The following is a 21011-nucleotide window of genomic DNA, read 5'->3' as shown; positions in this document are numbered from 1 at the left end:
CAAATATTCACCAATTGATGTGTTAAATGAGTTACACAACTTGAATTTGATTTTCATTAGCTATAATATTTTATAATTGTTGTGTGCATATTTCTAACCCCCAATGGGGTTTGGTGGCATTAGAAAATCAAATGGTGGATGAGAACTCTATATGTAGAATGTTAGAATATTTATTTATATGGTATATAAAATCAATTTGTTACAACTAATTGATTTAAATTCATTTAATATATCAAAGTCAATATTTTATTTATTGATAAATATTCTAATTAATGGTTAACATTATTTGTTACCCAATTTGTTTGTTACCCAATTTTGAATATCCCAACTGATTGAAAGAATATCTCAATTTGTAGCAGAGATTCTGATGGAAGGTCTCACTCTATAAATATAGAGTATCGGTCCCCAAGCTCACTGTGCATTTTTTCTATCTTTAAGTAGCTCTATCTAAAGAGTTAGTGAGAGCTTGGAAGCCCGTGCACTCATTCTAATTTTTTTTTTCTTCTGTAGATCTAAAGCTTATAGATTGAGATTGTCAATAGCAATGACTGGATTTACACTTATTCGATCTTAAAAATTTTATGAAATAATCTGTTTATTCCGCATTAGGATTGTTATGCATCTAGATTAACATTTAATCTAACATTTGGTATCAAGAGCCAGATTGTAATGCCCTAATTTCTCATAGATTACAGAGAACACAACGTTGGATCATAATTCATAAATATTGCTCTTTTATTGAATAAAAACTTAAAAACAAATACATGGATCCATGGTTTTACAAAAATAAAATAATTGTCTTTAACATAAAAATGAGCAAAATTTAAATAAAACTTTTGAAAATAAACATGCTTTAATAAAAATAGGCTCGCTAGATCTTCCTCGATTATATGGTCCCCACGAGTACATCACGAAGCTCTTAGGTCCCACTCGCCACTGACCTTTCTATCCTTAATTTTCTGAAATAACAACATCATAAGAGGTGAGCCTCTAAGCCCAGTAAGGAAAATACAAACAAGGGTTAGTCATATAATCATACAAACAAACATATCATAAATTTCACAAAAGTCATAACAAAACTTATTAATACTAATCATACAACAATAAACCCTAGATCATATCATAACCTAAACCATATCATAGTCATAAATCATAATCTAAGTCATAATTATAGATCATAAGTCATATATCATAAATCATAGGTCATAAGTCATAAGTCATAATCATAACTATAGGTCATAGGTCATAAATCATATTCATAACTATGGGTCATAATAACAAGTCAGATATAAAGAAAAAGATAAATGCTTATACAGGGGTGGCAATTAAGCCCTGGACATAAGTCTGTCATACACTGGACATCACTTAGGCCCGTCATAAAGTTTTGGCAACCGAGACTACCGGACATAGTCCGTCATACATCATTGGACACCTTAGGTCCACACACTTACCCCTTTATTGTACCTAAAATGTTATGTCATACAAACATAAACTATATCATAAACTAAGTCATAATACTAAACTACCTAATTTTCCTTACCAAAACCCAGTATATTGGAGACAAGAGTGGGATTGGGAGTTCCTAAAACCAAACATAAGAAACCATAAGTCCTCTAAAGAAAAGAAGATGAAAAGAAAATCTAAACCATCAAATAGTAACTTACTAAAGACCTTTTTCAAGAAACTCAAACACCTTGGATATCTTAAAACCTTGATTTATACCTCGAACACCGAAATCACACAAAAACTTACTTCCCAAGTGTTTATAAAAGCTTTAGATTTGAAAGCTTTAACCCCAAAATCCTAGTGTTTCTCTCTAGAATGAACTTAGCAGCTTGGAGGCTCTGAACTGTGCTTGAATGATAAATAAAATGACTGAGTGGAAGGTCCTATTTATAGAGTTCAAGAAGTGAAACTAACTCCTTTTAAAATGAATAAATAAATTATTAAAAAATGAATAAATTTGAATTATCTGTTCAACAGATGCCTAGAACTCGATAAAAAACGTTCAGGAACGAGTCGAGGTTGTTGAGGGTTGTTTCTAGCTCAGATTTCAACGAAAATTTAAATATGGCCACTGGAGACACTTTCATAATGGTTTTGGAAACCCTGGTCCTAGAAAAAATCTTTCCCATGAGCATAAGCTTGTAGACATGTACATCTTCCCTTGGAGTGAGCTCCATTTCAAGGTCGTCCATGTCCATGTGTAGTGCATCTTCAAGCCATTTTGAGAGTTCAGGGTCCTCCATAGCTTGATTTGACATATTCGCCATAGCGACTACGTAGAAGCCATAGTTCACTTCTTGATCACTTGTCAAGAAACAGCTCCTTCAGAGCACCACTTCTTCGAGTTTATAGGCTACTTACCTTCACGATTAACAAAGCAACTGTAAGTATCAGTTTAGTAACTATAATGCTCCTTCTTTGATTAATATTGGGTCCGCCACTGCATGAATATATCATATTGAAAAAAATATTTGTCCCTCTCGAAGCAAAGATAACACCAATCAACCAATTAACTTTCATCCAAAAAAATAAATAAAAAAATAAAATCTGAAAACGCATAGACTCGAGCAATTCCAAGGTTACTTTACCTTTATATATACTAGCAGTGACTAGTGAGGCTACATGCCTTGCATGTAGCTGCCATTAAGTATAAGTTTTATAATAATTATGTTACAAAAGATAAAAAATAATCAAAATATTTACATATTTATATATCATTTTTCATTGTTAGTGATAATTAATTATTCCTCATAAAAAAATACTTACAACAAAAATATAATATAATATATTAGTTAATGTAGTATATCTCTCTTTTGATATAGTGTATATAAATATATATATATGTAAATATATTTTCAACAATATATATAATACCTAAAGTTCTTTGTATATTGTCACATGTTCATATTGGATTAAAAATTGAAATACTTGCAAAATTGAGTGAGAAAATAAAAGAAAATTGATGGTTTATAATAGAACCACCATTAACACAATAAAATTATTTTTAAAAAAATAATGATATTTAGGTTGAAAGATGAAAACTAAAGAAAATTTATAATATATGATATTTTAAAGAGACTCTATACATTAAATTAAAATATAGAAATGTAATTTTATATTAGATTTTTAAAAAGTTAAAAAAACTTAAAATATTATGATATATAATTTTTTTAGGAGATGTGGAGTGAGATAGTTTTGGCATATTTTTTATTTATATTTAATCCATATGTATTGTTTTTCAAAAGTAATAAGAATATATATAATATTTTAATCTAACAAGTTATTAATTGATAGTTATTTTTTGCATTTAAAGATAATTTTAGTTTATATTTTGGTAACATGAGTACATGACTCACACAACGGTCAAAGGTTAAATAATATTAATTAATAAAAATAATATGATAATGATAAAATAGAAAGAAAAAAAACTTTCTAATAAATTGTTATAAAAAAAATTGTTGTTTCTATCTATTTTTTAAGATGCTTTATTAAATGTAGAGGAAATATGCTTCAACTATATTTAATTATGATAATATAAAATCTTTAAATGAAAATTTAACCAAAAATATCTATTAATAATAACAATACATATATTTTAAATTTTAATAGCTTTTTTGATATAATATATATTTTAAATGAAAACACGTTTTATTTTATTTTTCACAATTTCTTTAAAAGCAACTAATATACTTTCAATAGTAAATTAATATAAGACATTATAGTTTCTCACTCTAAAAATCCGAACCATTTATAAGGAGATACATCAGCCCTATTTATAGAGGTTGAACTCATTAATATTAATCATCTATCACTAATACAAATTCCCCCATTCTAGGGTGTTAATGCTGAATTAATACAAAAAATGTTGCACTAAATAGAGACAACGGCTCAGGCGGATTACACAGGGCCCATTGCAAAAAGTCGCGTACCAACTTTATAGGGAACATATCTTTGACTGTCAAGGAGCGACACACTTTTTCCCATGTCAGGCGGCGTTGTGGGAAATGGTGATTGTTAAGGGTACGAACTCGACACCACCAATCGAGGCTCACCAAAAGTTGTCAAATGATCTTATGGTGGCCCATACCTGCAGTGACTGACACTAGGCATCTACCCCAGGCCCGAGGACCAGAATCCTAGACTTGGGAGATGGGTGAGTGAAGAGAGCCTCTCGGGATGTGGACTCACCTAGAGACATCCTCACATCGAGGACAGGAGTCAGGGTGTGGCCTCACTTGGAGACATCCATGACTTGGAGATTGACTTAGAACGTGGCCTCACTTGGAGATATCCTCGGCTAGAGGGCAGACCTCGGGGTGTGTCCTCACTTGGAGACATCCACAACTTGGTCGGACTGAGCTTCCCGGAAGAATTGACACTCTGAGAACTTCACGACTTGTAACTAATTACTCATAATTACCACGTGTCGGGTGGTGAAAAACATGGACAACGATTGCCTCCCAAGTCTTTACTCGTCCTCGAATAGTGGAGACCTAGATTGAGGAGTAATTCGAAAAGGCCCTCAGGCGGGAGATGTTTGGGCTTCCCTGGACGTCTCTTTGGAAAGTCACACCACGTGTTGACTCCCTATTGTTGGGTCCATCAATCCGTGCAATTAATGAGGGGTCAACTCCACAACCCAAAACATCCATTCCGTACTCTAGGTGTCCCTTTACTCTGTACTCGAGGCATCATTTTTCAATGCTAATGATCACGATCAACACCCTTTGAATCCTGGCTGTTGGATCATTCTTGTGTACCTACGTCGTAGGTAATCCAACGGTTGGGGGGGGAGTTGATTCCACCCCAAGTTCTGTGAATATAAACTTGAGAACCGCCTCTCAGTATTCACCTTAACCATTTGAAATTTAAAATTTCCACTCAAAAACCCTCTCTTCTTTCTTAAGCTTCCTATACCTTCAACCATTCCTAGGTTTTCTCTACAATTCTAGACGGTTGATGAGAATCCTCTTACTTCTGGGTGAACGCAAAATGATTCTTCAAAGTTCGGACTCGTTTCAGGACTTACTGACGCTTTATCTCGAGTAAGTATTAACTGGTTTTGTGTTTGCGTCGAATTTCATTTGAGAATTTAGGTGCATGCTTAGGAACAAGATTTTTGTGGCACTGGAGGGGCTATTTCAACCTTATATAGGTCTTTTTAGGCATGTTTTGACGTTAGAAGGTGCCAAAATGGCCTTCTGCACACCTTATGCACTTTTTGTCTTTCTAGGCATTCGATTGGAATCTAGAAAATTCCCAAATTCTAGCGATGTTCAAAATCTCTAGTGGCGTTCTTCAGCACCGATTCTTTGGCCCTGAGGACACCCCAAGTCTTTAGAAGTTCTTTTCTCTTCTCCTCGAGTTGTAGTCTTAGGTTTTCTCGTGTTTTGGCCCGCTTTTCTTTGGTCAAAATACTAACTGCTTGGTTATCATCTCAGATGTCCAAGGGACTACGATTGCTACATGAACAAGGTTCTTATCACTTCAATATGGAAATCCTTGACATGGCCCGAGAACACTGCGTACAAGAAGATGGTGTGAGGGCAGAAGTCCGAGAACCAGTTAGGAAACGGGTTGTCTATGCTGATGGCTAGGCAGCGAAGAGGCCAGTGCTACTGGTCCAAAGGGGGTTGACCGTGGAAGAAGTCAACCAAGCCCCTATTCCACACCTCCCACTCAGTTGTATGAGGCTGATAGGTTTGAAGCGGAGGAGTACCGCACCTTACTCCAACACCCCGAGGCCTTGGAGGCCATCATGAGACATTACGCTATCGGGGAAAGATATCTGGTGCGCCTTTGTCAAGAATTCAAGAGGGTGTTTCACAACGTGAATGGCCTTGGCGTCTGGAGCCAAGCCCACCTGATGGCTGGGGCCACCCTGCCCTTGCATCAATATTTTATGGATTTCCTGAATTTTGTAGGGATAGCTCTCTTCTAACTCTCACTGAATGCCTATCGAGTGCTCGCGGGGATGTACGTTTTGTATTGGAAGCGAAACTAGCCCACACCTTCCCTGGTGGAGATCCTGTACTTCTACCACTTCCGTACCACCTCGAGGAAGAAGACCAATCAGAATGGGTACTACGCCCTGATAAAGTACACCGCCTCATCCCTCGACTATAAGGCTCCCTACCACAATGAGAACCATTCTCGGGATTAGAAGGATGCCTTCTTTTTCATGAACGGGTTTCCAACCCGTAATAACCTGACCCTGATCCTTGACTTCTCCAGGGTTGGTGAGTATCTTCCCGACCATTCTCTTTTTTCTTTGTTTCTTTTATCACTTTGTGCTCTTTACTTAGTCATTCTGGTGAATATGTCCCTTCTGCCGGACTCTATATGTCCAAATCTTTGAGGACCACCTCCAGGAGATGAAATCCCTTATTGAGCAAGACCTGGAGCTCGGCTTTTTGGTGACAGAGGAAAACCTCATCGGGTCGGGACTTATTAGTGTGGGGTAGAAAATCAGCATTCTTGACCTAACCAAGTACCGCCAATCAAGAAGTCCCGGGAGTTGGCATCCCGACACATCAATTATATTGATGGGCGCGCCCTAGCAATGTTGAACCAGTAGCTGTAGGAGGAGCGGCTGGAGAACATCTGGGGCGCAGAGGCAGCTCAAGAAGCCCTAGAAGACTGGGAGCTCGAAGAGGAGCTCCAAGCGAGGATGGAGGTTTATCATCTCGCCCTAGGTAAATCTCCCCTTACTCTATACCATGCCACACACGTAGGGGATAGGGTAAGTCCCGAGCATGTCTGGGCTTTTCCCGCTCTTCTCCATTGTGGCCAGATTGCACACTGACATTATACTAGGGAAGAGTTTCAGGATTACTTAGATTCGATAGACGTCTATCTTCACTGCCCCAGGAGACAGTTACCTCCTCTAGGCTTTATACCCATAGACCATGTGACATCTTTCAACTTCAACTTATTCTGCCAATATGGCACTAACTTGAGTTGTGAGATTGGAGATAAAGCTAGACACCTCCAATGCTTGCACCAAGACATAACTTATGGTGGGCTTATGAGAAGCCTATAATACTGTTTTATGTCTCTGTTTTGGAATTTGTGCTAACAATTTCTTTGTTCTTGTAGATCACATAGAGCTAGCTGATATTTCTCGATCAGCCCTAAGGCTGGGAACGCCCTCAAGATCCTTGGCCACCGGAGAACCATCACGTTCTCAGGAGGATTTTGAATCTCTTACACTATCTAAGAGGCAGAGGGTTTCCTCTCCTCCCGCGGATGTTCCCACAACAGACTTTCCCCAAGAGGCTGGTGAAGTGGTCCAAGGCTCGGACAACCAGAAGTTGGCTTCTCACCCCTGAATCCTGGTATACCTCGATAGGTATGAGGGGGATCTACTGGAGCAATACCAAGCGATGGTCCAACATTTTTATGTGAGGATGGCGGAGGGTAACAGACTCCTTCATGAAACTACAGAGAGCCTACGCCAGATGAAGCCTCTGAGAGAGCGACCTATCGTGCCTCCGATAGGTTGAGCTGAGGTGGAGAATCTTTTCTCTGCCAAGCTAGGGGAAGTTGTCACCCCTCTCGCGGCTGAACTCCTCCAGGGGGTGAGCTCCACCATGTGCGAGCTAACTGCCCGCAACTTTGCCCAGCTAGGTGATAGCAACGAGGCCTCTCTCGTTGCTTCATGCCAATATGCCACTGTCCGGGTAAGTCACCTCTTCTTGGGATCTTACTTTACTTACCTGCCACACTTCTTGAACTATTTTTTCTTTTTTTGTAGTCTACCTTTGCTTGTCAATGCTTAGACGATATCTTGATGGAGAAGTCATATGAACTCCATCGGGCCCATGACATAATAGTTGTTCTCGAGGAAAAGAACCGAGCTCCTCCAAAAGAGCTCACTCGTCTTCAGGCCGCCTTGGAAGCCAAGCATGAAAACTCTTGGGAGCTCGAGGAGGCTGACCTCAAGACCTCCGGAGAGTTGCAAAAGGCCAAGGAGGAGGCTAACAAGGCAATGACGAAGTTTGCTCGGGGAATCTGAGAGATCTTTCATCTTTAGAAGCAGCTCAAGGAAGCCAACGACAGAGCCGAGCTTGGGGAGAGAAAGGCCATCCAAGCCATGGAGATGAATAAGTCCTCCCAGCATCAGGTGGACAAACTCAAGCAGGAAGTTGAGACAATTGTTGAGGACGCCTTTTAAGTGGCCTAGTTTCATAATCAGAAGATGAGTCTGGACTTCACGAGAGAACTTGAGAAGTAAAAACTCCTATTCGATGAACGTCTACGGGCAACTCAAACTGCTGAGGCAGCTCAAAATATGGCTCGCGAGGCCGGGAAGGCTCCGAAAGTTGACCCAATCATTGACCTAGTAGAGGAGGTCTTGGAGGGCCACGTGGTGCGACTCTCTCATTTAGGTCTGCATGCCATAGTTTATTGGGGTATAGACAAATAATGCTCGAACCCCTAAGCTCTATTGTAAATAATTTTCCATCTAAACATATATAGCTTGCACTACTTTATTTTCATGACTATACTATCCGCATAACGTAACTCACGAGAATCCCAAGTCGCTGACTTAGGTCTTGTGCTCGAGTCTCGAAGACTCGAGTCTTTATCGACTTCTCTTAGTACTTAGACAATTTTTATGCATTTAGTGTTGCTCTGTAGGCTCGTGGTCCTCGAGAGTAACTTTAATGTGAAGTAAAGTAATATACTTGACGTGGTCTTGCATCACCGAGTTCCAACGTCTCAGAACGGGGACAGCCTGCGGTACTTAGAGCTTGAGGATCTTCCTGCTGGTGTCTAGATGCTTGTGCATTTAGTGTTTCCTCTTAGGCTCGTGGTCCTAAGAATAACTTTGATGCGGGGTCAAGTGAGGGCATGTGACTATACTACGCCCTTGAGTTTCAACGACTCGGGCTTGGAGGAGGTATGTTTGCACCGTAGGGTTTTGCCTTAGCGCTTGATGCTTAGGACATTTAGTGTTGCCTTCTAGGCATGATGTCCTTGAAATTAACTTTAATGTCTTCCTTTGTTCCCGAGTCCCAATGACTCGGGTCCCTAGGAGGTCATTCTCATTAAGCTACATTCCCCTTGGGTATGTGGTACCAGTTGGTCAGTCTTGGCCTTTTTATTTTCTCGATGAGTACACAACTTGGAACCTATTCACGTGGAAGTCGTGAAATCATTATCCTAGATTTAGTTAATTGAGTTCCCCCACCCTTAGACTATGTTTTTTGTGACACTCAAGTTTTAGCACTCAAGGTCTAGCTCTGAGTTCCAATGACTCAGGCTTCCGTTTGCATCTTGAGATCATAGGACTGGATCATTGCTCCTCGGGCACTATGTCCATCGGAGGTGACCTAACTCCATTCTCGTGCAACTTGAGTTTTTAACTCCTAAGGTTGACTCCTGACTTCGAGTGTCAGTGATTTGGGCCATAATTCGTATCTCGAGATCTAGGGACTTGGTTATTACTTCTCGGGCACGAAATCTATAACGTCCCAAATTTGCTATTAAGGATGAGTGCCTTGGTTACTCTGCCAGGAGGGCATAATCAGTTTATATGTGGAATTAATTTAATATTTGTGTGATTATGCGGTATAACTGATTTGTGTGGTAATGTGACTAGATATGCATGTTTATATGTATAAAATATGCATGTGGGCCCATTTCTGTAAATTGGGGCTTGTTTGCAATTTTGGCCTATTGAGGGCATAAATGTAATTATGTATGTGTTATGAGTGAGATCCCAGTGTTATGGGGATATATTTGAGAAGTGTGGTCCAAGGCAATCCTAGTGAGCGAATTAGCGGAATAGTCATAACAGAGTCAAATACCCGGCTCATGGTGAGCCTAGGGAGTATTTTGGGAACATAGTACATATTCGAGGTTCCTGGGTAACTGGTAGTTATTTAGTGGTTATTTGGGTATGTCGGTATTAATTGGGAATTTATAAGACAATTTGAGGATTAGCAGGAAATGTGGCTAATGACCATTTTTCCCTTGAGGGCATTGAAGGGAAAGTTTAGGATGAGGGGCATTTTGGTCCTTTGCTAACCTTTAGTTAGCCTTAGTGAGGCTAGAAGCCTTGGGAAGGAATCATAAGAAAATACTCAGTCTCTCTCTCTCTCTCTCTCTCTCTCTCTTGTTCGGCTCTCTCTTTTCCCTCTTGGTGTGCTTTGGAGATTTGTGAAGTTCTTGAGGAATTGGCCAGGAATCCAAGAAGTTGAAGCTAGGATAAGGATCAAGGGATAGTTTGGGGTTGAATTACTATTGAGGTAAGGTCTTTAACCCCATTTCTGCTGTAAATTCTAAGTTTTAAATTCCATTTTTGATGTTCTCGAGCTTCAAAGCTCAAGGTAGGATTTAAGGGTTTTGTGGGAATTTTTGGATATGTTATGGTGTTAAATTGTTGCTCTAGATGTATTGCTTGGGTTTCATAGCTCAATTTTGGATTTAGCCATTGTTTAGGGTGAATTTGGATGGGTTTAGCTCAGAAAAATGCAAGGGAAACGCTTGGGAATTCTAGGTTTCGGAGCTTGAGTCGTGGCCCTGTTCTTCAGGCGCCGTGGCCCGTGTGTGTAGAAGGAGCCTTGCGATTCTCTGATATCGCCTAGGCATCACGACACAGGTTGGGGTGCGCTGCGGCCTGCGTCCCCCAAGAGAGAGCCTTGGGCTCTCTTACTTGTAGTGCGTCGTGGCCCTAGGGGCTAGGACGCGACTCTAATTAAGGGAAATGGCCAAAACATATTTTTAGGCTCAGGAACTCAAACTCAAAGGCCCAAGAAGGATTTTACTACCCGGTTTAGTAGAATTTGAGGTCCCAGAGGCTAGTATATTATTCCGAAGCCTTAAATTGATTTATGTTTTGATAGTTATTCGTTATTACGTTGAGACTAGGTTTTACCGCTAAGACTCGGGATTAGGGATCGTTCTCGAGATCTCCTTGCACTGTTAGCTCAAAAATGCAGGTAAGAAAACTGTGTGTGCCCGTAGAGTAGGGCATGACCCGATTATCCATGCTTATATTGTGCCTAGTTTTATGTGTAATTGTGTGTAACTATTACGCCATACATGTGTTTGTGGCAAAATGACAAAGGCCGGGAGCGGAAAAGGCCAAGATCGGCAAAGGCTAGGAACGGCAAAGGTCGGGAGTCTGTCTGAATGCAGTCTGTTGAATGACCGGCTGTATTTAGACAGACTGGGATTGACATTAAGCCTGTTGAATGCAGTCTGTCTGGGTGAGACCCTCTAAGAGTACTGTACTCAACTGCTCGGTTAAGACTGTGAACTTGGTGCCTGGTAACGCACCCTGACCGGCTTAGGCCGCTGTTGTGAATTCTAATATAAACTTGTAGATTGTTTGTTGTATTTGATTAGTTATGTCTTTGTTGAAATAAATTATTATATGTTGTGCTGTGAAGTTTTCTTGCTAGGCCTTGGCTCACGGGTGCTCTATGGTGAAGTTAAGGGCAAGGAAAAGGTCGACCAACCATGAGTTGGAGGGCATGGAGCGGTGCGTACACGTTTCGCCTACCTGGCTGCCACGGCAGGGGTAGTTTTGAGGAACACTGTGTAAATGGTCGATTCTGTCGCCTAGGTCAACTGTATAAAGACTTTTAAGTTGTAAATATGTCTTAAAAAACATTTTGGGATCCCATGTAACTTTTCGATGATTTTAATAAATGTTTAAAGCTTTTTATGAAAGTTTTATTAAATGAATCTTTATTTTAACTTAATCACACTTTTGGGGCTAAAACCTCGATTAGCAAGTTAGTTGCACATTTTAAAATCAATTGGCAAAAACTCTAGGTAGTAGGGCATTACAGAATCCATGGAAGATAACCCTCAGTCCATTCTCGCTCTATTTTGGGGCAACTAGTGCAAGGTCTCGCAGAGTCTTCGGCTTAAGTCTTCGGCAACTTAGGCTCGTGTTCGAGTACGGACGACATCTCAAGGATTAGGACTTTTCTATTACTCCTTGGACATGCGTTGTCCTCGGGAGAGTATTCTAAATCCAATCTCACATTACTTGGATCTCCTTTGCAATGGGTATTTCACCGGCCAGTTAGATATGGGGTCTCATAATACTTGGGACGCTTCACTCGTCGACTAGCTTAGCTTCCTAGGTCATTGACTTCAAGATGATTTTTTTTCTTAAGGCTCCGAGGACTTGTTCAGTGCTCCTCGGGCACAATGTCCAGGGGAGGTAACCCAAGTCCATGCCTCAGAACCAAGTACAGGGGACTTGATCTTCCGCTTGCATCTCAAGATCAAGGGACTTGGTCAGTGTTCCTCGGGCGCAATGTCCACGGGAGGTGACCTAAGTCCGTTCTCGCGCTACTAGGATTCTTAGCCCTCAGTCTCTAGATGTTAAGCCACACTAAGCCTACTCTGCTCTAAATAGCCCTAGTTTCTTAGGTCGCAGACTCAAGAATTCTTAGTTTCCTAGGTTTTTCTACTCTCGGGGTATTGACACTAGGCTTACTCCACTTTTGACAAGCTTAGTTTCCTAGGTCACCCCTTCGCGAGGCGTGGTACTTTGTGAGGCTGCCTTAACTCCATGACCCCCAAGTGATCGGAGACTAGTATGTGTTCACTGGACAGTGAGCGGGCGCTCTATGAGTAGTACACACAGAATAAAAGAAACTAACAAATATAAGCAGAATCTTTCAAAAAAAATTATTGTGTTTTGTCTACATGGTTTCCATTAACTCTGCTCAGAGGCTACAAAGAGGTTACTAAAATTAATATATTCACTGCTCATATCACTGGTAATACCAGCAAAGATGCTCGACATTCCAGGCATGGGGTATCAATTCCCCATTTAGTCAGGCTGATTTTTATGTCCCCGGACATACAACCCTCTCAACTTGGTATGGGCCCTCCCAGTTAGGTCTCAACACTCCCGCACCGGGGTCTTGGGTGGCTAATAAGACTCTTCACAACACCAGTTCTCTGAACCCAAACTTTGTATCCTCCACTTTAGAGTTGAAATATCTGGCAACTTTCTGCTAGTAGGACGCTACTCGAAGCTGAGAAGCTTCATGGAGCTCATCCACAAGGTACAGGGATTCCCGGAGTAAAGCGTGGTTTGTGGTCAGATCATACGTATCCCGTCGGTACGTTGGGATTGCTACCTCAACCGGGAGCTTGGCGTCATACCCATAGGCCATAGAGAATGGCGAGTAGCCAGAGGAGGTCCTGGTAGTGGTGCCGTAACTCCACAATTCCCTGAGCAGCTCCTCGGGCCAAGCGCCTTTCTCATAATCAAGCCTTTCTTCAAGGTGGATTTGAGCGTCTTATTGACTGCTTCCACCTGACTGTTTGCTTACGGGTGGGCCATAGAGGAAAATCTTTTCACAACCCCGTGCCACTGACAGAAGTCTATGAAAACCTCGCAGTCAAATTGCAAGCCGTTCTAAGATACTATTTTCCTCAGGAGCCTGTAGTGGCAAACGATGTTCTTGATAACAAAGTCCAGTGCCTTCTTAGAAGTGATTGTAGTGAGTGGCTCAGCCTCGACACACTTCATGAAGTAGTCGGGTGCCACTATTGCATACTTCACTCCTCCTTTTTGCGTGGGCAATGACCCAATAAGGTCAATCCCCCAGATAGCAAAGGGCCAAGGAATAGTCATCTAGGTGAACTCATTTGGAGGAGCTCGAGGTATATTGGCGAAGCGTTGGCACTTGTCATAATTCTGTACATAGTCCATCGCATGTCCGTTCATGGTAGGCCAAAAATATCCTTGTCTCAAGATCTTCTTGGTGAGGCTCTGCTCCCCGGCGTGGTCCCCGCAAAAGCCCTCGTGCACTTACCGGAGTATCAGGTTGGATTATTGCTTGGACACACATCGGAGCAAGGGCAACGAATATCATCGCATGTACAATTTTCTGTCCATGAAAACATACCATGGCGTCTGGTAAAGTAGCTTCCGAGATGTTTTCTTATCCTGCGGTAACTCTTCAGAGATAAGGTATTTTACTATGGGCACCATCCAACCATCCTGGGGTTGGATAGCTTCAACTCCTTGGGAGTTGAGATGCTTGATAGAATAGTTGTTATAGTATTTTAGAGGGTTATTTTATGGAATTTTTGATCTTATTTAGTTATGTTTGTGAAATATTACACTTTTGTTGCCTTTGTTAGTTAATATTTCAGGATTGATAGAAGAATTGTTGAAAAAAACTGTGTTTGGCCCCGAAAAGAAGTAAATTGGCGAAATTGGACATTAGAGTCACAACGCTAAGTATTTGAGCCACAGCGGCTTCGATGCTACCTTTGAGAGTCGTGTTATTAATTGAGGAATTTGAGCCACAACGCAGACATATTAGAGTCACGACGCTTGTTGAGTCACAGACGAGGAGGACTTCGATTCCTGGACAGGTCGCGGTGCCTGAGCGGTCAACGTGCAGATTAGGGCATTTTATGCAAGGGAAAAAGTGGAATTTAATGTTAAAAGCAAAACGACTATTTAAGGAACATTATGATGATTTCTGAAGAAAAAAAAACTAAAGATGAGACTTAAGGAACACTCTGTGGAGGCAAAAGCTTGGAGATCAACTAGTTCAATCATTTTTTTTTCTTATTTTTCTTTTACTTTCTTGTGTAGTGATGTTTATATTTAGTTTAATGGATTTAATTGTGTTTAGCATGAACTAATTTCTTATTTAGGGTGTTAATGGATTTTCTTGAATCCTTATGATTATCTAATGAGTTTTTATGAATTTCCTATCAATATTGTGAATTATTTATCTTGTGTTTGATGCTTGTGATTAATTGCCCACAAATTGCATAATTTATATAATTTTAACCTAAGATATGAGAAGTGAAGGATAAATATGCTCTAATCAAATATTCATAGATTTATATTGGAAGAAAGTACCCGTATGATTTTGTAGCTTAGGGATTACATGTTTAATGCCTGCAATAGGTTAGTTTACCACAGAGATGTAGGAGATTACTCATTGTAGAGAATTATAAGTCCTAGTAAGAATATAATTTACAATTGCAATCCGCTATCACCATAGACGTAGGAATTCTTAAATTCACATTAGAGAGACATAGGTGGATAGTTGATGAAATTAATAACCCTAATTCTTAATCCATTGAATTAATATTTAGTATTGAGTCCTCTATTGTTCTATTTTATTGTTTTATTGTTTTAGTTTTATAAATTTAGAATTTATTATTTGTCAATCAATTAGAATCAAAAATTATTTTTTTGTAGTTAATAACAATCTTCGTGGGAACGATACTTGATTTATCACTTTATTACTTGTAACGATTGCGTATACTTGCGTAGAACAAAATTTACACAACAAGCTTTTGGCGTTGTTGCTGGGGACTGTATTATTAATATCAATATAGTTGATATTTATTCTGAATTGGTTTTTATTTTAGTACTCATTCAGTTTGTGGCTATATTGTGTTTTTCATGAATTATTGGTATATGCGACGAAGTAAACAAAAGGAATTAATACCGCTAGATCTTGAAATTGAAAGAACTTTCAGACAAAACCGAAAGATAAAGAGAAGGCTGGATTTTTCCATGGCTAAGAATCAAGGAAATGCAACAAACAATGCTACTGATGTTAATAATATTCCAAATATTACAGAGGTCTTAGTGGAACGAGGACCAAGTACTTCCTACTGTCACAGGAGTGCATTCATGCATCAGACACCCCACTACTGCTGCAAATAATTTTGAGATCAAGCCGGCAATATTACAAATGGTGTAGTCTATTGTTTAGTTTGGGGGGTTGCCTACTTTGTTAGGATTAATGCCCTAAAAGCATGTAAAGACTATTGGTTTTAAATAAAAGTACATTTTATTATATTTGAATGTTATAATTATTGTTTGAATTAATTATATAATAGTATAAAGTAAATTTCCTATTCATTCATGAGAATATGATATTGTATTAATACGAGAGAATTAAGATCATATATAATGAATAAAATAGTCAATAACATATTAAAGTAATGAATCTTTAATGAATGGTTACTAGTACGGTTTGCTAAGCATACGAGATGCAAGTAATCTAGATTCGGAATACTGATGTGGATAGACATCTTAGTAAAGCTGTTGTATATAATAGAGATTATATATGATAAGACCGATGAGGATTAATTATCTTTATAAACTTGCCATTTGACGTAAAGATATAATTCTTATCATAATAGATGAACATTTTTAGATAATTCTAAATTCTAAGTATTCATGAACTCATGTTTATGTTTATTGGATCTTTTGATTCACTCGTTAAGGTCTCTTAGAATAATGAGGCTAATGACTTTTGTTTTGGAGATTCAATATCATGGATGGCTAGGAACATGAATTACAATATTGGAATCCATGCTTTCCTAACGGATAGAATATTGGTTCCCTTAAGGGTTGATTTTGGAACTTAATAGTTATTGAGCTCAAAACTATAATTAGATTATAGATTAATTATTCGCTAGTGAATTAATGGTACTTAAGGGTCAAGAAGTAATTAGAAGGGTAAAATAGTAATTTTGACCAATTCTAATTAACGAACCAATAATGGAGGATAGAACTACATATATTGATTATATCAATGAACTACTAGAGAAAACTCTATAAATATAATTCTATAAATACTTAGAGTGCAATTCCATATTTATAGTGCAGTAATCATGGAATTAATAAATAATATTATTATATTAAAGAGTTTAATTAATAGTTTGGTTTATTGGAGCTTCGTATTATAGGCCCATGGTCCCCATATCATATCTGTCCTGCACTGTCAAGGGTAAGGATGTCAAAAGAAAGATTGGTTAAGATAAATGACTAAATTGCAAAAGAATTAATTTTCCAGGGCAAGGAAATAATTATTTGATAATTATGGGTAATTGATTAATTGTGAATTAATTAATTATTTAACTATATAGTTTTTATTTTGAAAAACTATAGGTCAAAGTTAATATTAATATTGTTTGGATTAATATAAAGAGAGATAATAATAAATATCTTATTTATAATATGATATTTATTTATTTAATTTAAAACTGATATTTTAAGATAAAGTTAATTTTGAATTAACTGATATTTATGTTGTAATAAATATCTTGTCTTAAAAGTTTATTAAATAAACAAATGAAAAAATTAGGGCAACCCTAATAGGGTTGAGCGACACACACTGTACAGTACAGTGTGTGGCACCTAGCATCAAGGATTTTTATCCCTGGGATTTGAATTTTGAATTTCAAATAAATTTGTTTAATAAGTTATTTAATTATTCTTTTTAAATATGATTTAAATAGATATTTAAATGAAAATATCTAATCAGTTTTAATTTGAATTATATTTTAATTAAATAAAGATTATTTAATTAGATTAAATATCTTTATAAATCTGATATACATGATATTAAGAAAAGAAGAATAATCAGACTCTCTCTCAAAAGTGATAGTTTTCTGTAAACCTGAAAACTATTTTAAACCTTATCTTTGTCAAAAACTCTCTAGATCTCATGTGTTGAGTACATCTAGGGAGTCACATAAATCAACATTTTGAATCCTACATGCCCACTCACTTACTTGTGTGTTTGAGGATTGGTCTGGAAGATTAGGGTGTGAGATCTTAGAACACTGGATAGGAAGATCGGTGATTTATACAAAAAGACTCAAGGACACTTGATAGGCTACAAGAGGTAATCCCTGGTCTATTTCTATGTGATTTAATATTTATATATGTATATGATCCTGACTGGTATTAATATTTATTAAAATGGTTCCATATATTCTGTCGCGTACCTTTGATTTGATCATTTAATATCAACAATTGGTATCAGAGCAGTCTATACACATATATATACTAAATATTGTGTGGGTTTCTTTCATTTGTTATATGTATGTTGATATGTATATTGAATGGATGGATATATTTTTTGAATGTATGGTTGAATGATAGACCGTTAATTATATGGTGCTAATGGGTTAGGAGTTTTTTTTGTTTTTCTAGATCTTGTGTAAGCCATAAAGGGCATAGGATTTTTTTGTAGATTTATTTGAGAAATCTATATTTTAAAATCTGTACACAAAGAAAATTGGAGAGACCCGAGCCACCAGCCACCAGCCACCATGGTAGGACCCCGAGCCCCTAGGCCATAAGGCTGAGCCGCAGGCACCAGTTGAAGGTGCCCCATGTGTGCGCGAACCTTCTGGCTCCCTGCCCTGCACGCGCCCCTACTCGCCCTAGTGTCGCGCACCCACGCCTCCGCCTAGCTCATTCGCGTGCCCCTACTCTCCCCAATTTCGCCCGCCCACGCCTCACCTAGCTCATGCGCGTGCGGGTCTCTGGCTCCCTACTCCTATGTGCGGGCCTCTGGTCCCCTACTCCTATGCGCGGATCATGCGCGTCCAGTCCCATGTGCCATAGGTGACGACATCCATCCAACTCGAGCCCTAGGCTCACCATGCTGCCGGCCCTAGGGTTTCCTGGGGTACCATTTTGGTGCCCAAAACCCTAATTCCTAAGTTGTTGAACATATCTTTTATTTAATTAATTTTTAAATTATTTGAATTTAAAAGTCTAATTATCTTATTTTATTTTATTAAAAAATAAAATATCTTTTATTTGGTTAAGATATTTTAATATCATAAGTTTAAATAATTATTTGAATTTGATTATTTAATTATTTAAATTCAACTAAATTAAGAAGATGACAAAAATGGTTATTTAATTAAAAGTTAGTTTTAATTAAATAAATTAATTAGAAAATTTAATAAGTTGGGAAAAAACAAAGTTCCTAAAGATTAGCAAGAAAGCCTAAAGGAAAGGAGGAGCATTCTTGGAGAGTCTTGAAAGCTACACAGGCTTAGATTGCAATTTTATTTATAATTTTTTCACAAAGGGTTGTAAATCTTAGAAATACCCATTAGTAATTGGTTCATCATTTATTGTTTATTTATTGTATTTATTTAAATAAATGCTCATTGATGTTTGATTGATAACATGATCATGCATTAGTCAATTACATGTCATTCATTAAACCCCACACAGTTTCCCATTAATCATGCATCTTTTAGAAACATGATTATCTAGGATTGTCCTATTTGTTTATATGAATTGTTTTGTGTGAAATCAATTGCATGTAAACTACTAAGTATTAAATTAATTAAAACTTAGTAACTCACACCATAATAATGGCAATAGTTTTTATAGGTCTTTGAGATAACCAACTTTATGTAAAAAGAAAACGTTTTAGTAAAATTAGATGAAGGTAATGGGTAATTATTTAGATCACATTAATTATAGAAACAGGCTCTTTCATAATTATGATTTTTGTAATTAATTACATTCATAGGTTTATTAATAAACTAGTAATTAATTTGGAATTAATTTATTAGTTTAATAAAAACACATTTAATCTAAAATAGTAAGTAGGAGAAGGTGAACATCTCAATGTGACCTATGGTCTTTATTATTAGTACAACACCGTGAGATATGAATAGGGCCTCGAGGCGGATTTGTTTCCGTCCCCCTAAGGAAGGTTTCTAGACATATCAATACCAAGGTTGGCTTCAAATGAATATAGGATGAAGTGATGTATTTTAGGCTTGACCAACCCTAAGGCGGCACTCTCTAAGTTAAGTCCTGAATTCCAAAATAATAGGTTACACTTACAAATATGTAATTAAGCTTTTGCAGTTGATAATTACATCTTGACCAAACAAGCGGTACTTTATATTTAAAAGAGAAAATAAAGACTTATTTTAAGTTTTAAATTATAAATATAAGATTGTCTTATAAGCTTTCTGAATTTAACTTAACTGACCCTAAGGCGGCACTTTATTTGTTGGGTAGTTTTATCGTGGAAAAGTAAATGTTAATTTATATGTTTTAATTGCTGCATTCATGCATCATGTTTACTTTCCAAAACATTGATATTTTTTCAAATAATAATATTATTGTATTTTATTTTCATTCATAAAATGTTGCCACCCAATTATTTTCCTATAACGTGCCTGGTAATGCATAAAAAGATTGATGATCGTATAAAGAAAGTAAAAATGACTGAAGAGGTTGAAGATGGATGGACAAATTCAACTTTGTTCGTTGTTTTGGACAAAAATCTTAAACATATCTATAATGATAAGAGGTCTCCTAATGTACCATCATAGGATGCAAGCAAAGAGGAACATGAGAAATATGCTGATTGGATGAGATCAAATCACATGGAGATATTTTACTGTCTTAGTACTATGGAAGAGAAGTTAAGGAAAAAGTTCGAATACATTGAATATGCTCGTGATTTATGGGATCCTGCCTTTTAGGATTTACAGACAAGACCACAATCACGAAAAATGTAGATATGATTTACCCTTATCTTAGGCTTAATAGTGGATTATGATACATAAAGTTCTAAATCTTTTATTTAGAAACAACTAATAATATTTTTGTTATTTGTTTTTCTTTACAGACACTTGAGCGATCAAGAGGAACTTGCAGATGGAGACAAAAAGTTGAAGAAGAAAAGAGGAAAAGCGTCTAGTTCAAGAAAGCATTAAAGAAAGTCTATTTATTTAAAATTCTTTAGTTTTATTAAAAGAAAACTTTATTGTTGTTTGAACAATGTTTAGTTCATTTTGTTTTTAGTTAATTTGGAATTTTATTGCATGTAAAGACTTTAGAATATTTTATTTATAATTTGATTATTCTTAATTTTTTCTTTAGACATGCAATCGAATATTTGGACTTTATCGCTTTCAATCAAACGAACAAAAGAACAATAATTCAAAATTATTTAAAGTAGAGAAACCTCAAGGTAACAAAAGACAAAAAGTTTCATCATATAGACAAGTGGATGCTAGTCCACAACTTTTATAATGGGTTGAATGGTACTACTTGTACCATAATAGATGTTGCAGTAGGAGGTGTGTTCATGAGCAAAAGTGCTAATGAAGCTTATGAATTATTAGAGGAGATGGCGATGAATAACTACCAGTGGCCAACTAAGAGGAGAAAAACAAAGAAAGCGGCTGGTATGATTTAATTG

This window comes from Humulus lupulus, chromosome 4 (genome assembly GCF_963169125.1).
Source record: "Humulus lupulus chromosome 4, drHumLupu1.1, whole genome shotgun sequence".
Taxonomy (NCBI): Eukaryota; Viridiplantae; Streptophyta; class Magnoliopsida; order Rosales; family Cannabaceae; genus Humulus; species Humulus lupulus.
The sequence above is the reverse complement of the archived record's forward strand: the minus strand, read 5'-3'. Positions refer to the sequence as shown.